Source organism: Diceros bicornis, chromosome 25 (assembly GCF_020826845.1).
Source record: "Diceros bicornis minor isolate mBicDic1 chromosome 25, mDicBic1.mat.cur, whole genome shotgun sequence".
NCBI lineage: Eukaryota > Metazoa > Chordata > Mammalia > Perissodactyla > Rhinocerotidae > Diceros > Diceros bicornis.
Genome location: NC_080764.1, coordinates 42,706,124 through 42,707,552, shown reverse-complemented (window position 1 = coordinate 42,707,552; position 1,429 = coordinate 42,706,124).

Sequence of the window (1,429 nt, the reverse complement as noted above, 5' to 3'; positions counted from 1 at the left end):
TTTCTAGCTATTTGAAGCAATTTCTTAAGGAAGACTCACAGACAACGTAATAACAGGGAAGCGGAAGTGGGGTTTGAAGAAGCAGTATTATCTAAAGGAGTTGTTTTTTTCCTCCTCACATCATATCACTCTCATTGCCCATTTTCAAACAATGATAATTTTCTTATGAAGTGAGATCTGTGGTATTACATGGTTTTGTTAACAAGCAAAGATAAATTTGAACTATCATTTGCATGAAGATCACACAACTGCGTGTACAGCGGGGGTGAAACAGAATCAAGGATAAAGCTGGACAGGGAGGTGAGGCTGGACCACGGGGGTCTCTGAATTCCCTGTTGAGAAACGTGGACTCAATTCAAATCTTGCCGCCTCGATTCCCTCAATAGGTGCTGATTTTTTCAACCAGAAAATGTTAAAATATATTCAATCAATTCCTTAAACTTGAAACCTCATTTTGAACTTGGAACAGTAGCTTATGAGATTTCTAAATCAATAATTATGATTCATAAAACTTAGCTTAAATAATTTGATTCATTTAGTTTCACAGAGAATGTTGGGAACTATTTAGGTGTTAGATTTCTATAGTGCCTTTCTTCTAAAAATCCTCAATTTGATTAATGTAGTTAATTAATCCAGTTTTGTTTTTTTTTTTTTTTTTAAGCACCTGCTATATGAAAGGTACTTTGTTAGGCTTTGGGAGATACAGTATTTAAAAAAGCTTTCTGTTCTCAGTTTACAGCTTAGTTATGAGAGCCAAGAGATTCAGAAAACCCTGCAATACAGAACATAATGTGAGACAAAGGACAATATGCAAACAAAGGACCCCAGACAGGGAGCAGACCCTAACACAGGGATGCAACAGCAGGGACTTTTCTTTGGAAGGTGTAGGAAGGAAGGCGAGTGGGGAGGTGAGATGGATAAGAGAAGGTGGCTGACATAAGATGCATTATCAAGATAGTCACCACTGTGGGCAATGGGAGCTTGTCCCCCGGAGAAACCGGGAAATGACATGGACACAACCTTGGAGTTATTTCACCCAAGGAGCAAAGGAGCAAAGGTGCTTATTAACCAATATTATGGACTGAATATTGTGTCCCTTCAAAATTCCTATGTTGAAGTCCTAACCTCCAGTGTGATGGTATTGGGAGATGGGGCCTTTGGGAGGTGATTTGGTTTAGATGAGGTCATGAGGGTAGGGTACTCACGATAGGAGTGCCCTTATAAGAACAGACAGAAGAGACCTTGCTCTCTCTCCCCCTCATGTAAGGACAGAGCAAGCAGACTACTGTCTGCAAACCAGGAAGAGAGCCTCCCTAGGAACTAAAGCAGCTGGCACCTTGATTTTGGACTTCCCAGCCTCCAGAACCATGAGAAATAAATTTCTGTGGTTTAAGCCACCCAGCCTGTGATATTCTGTTATGGCAGCCTG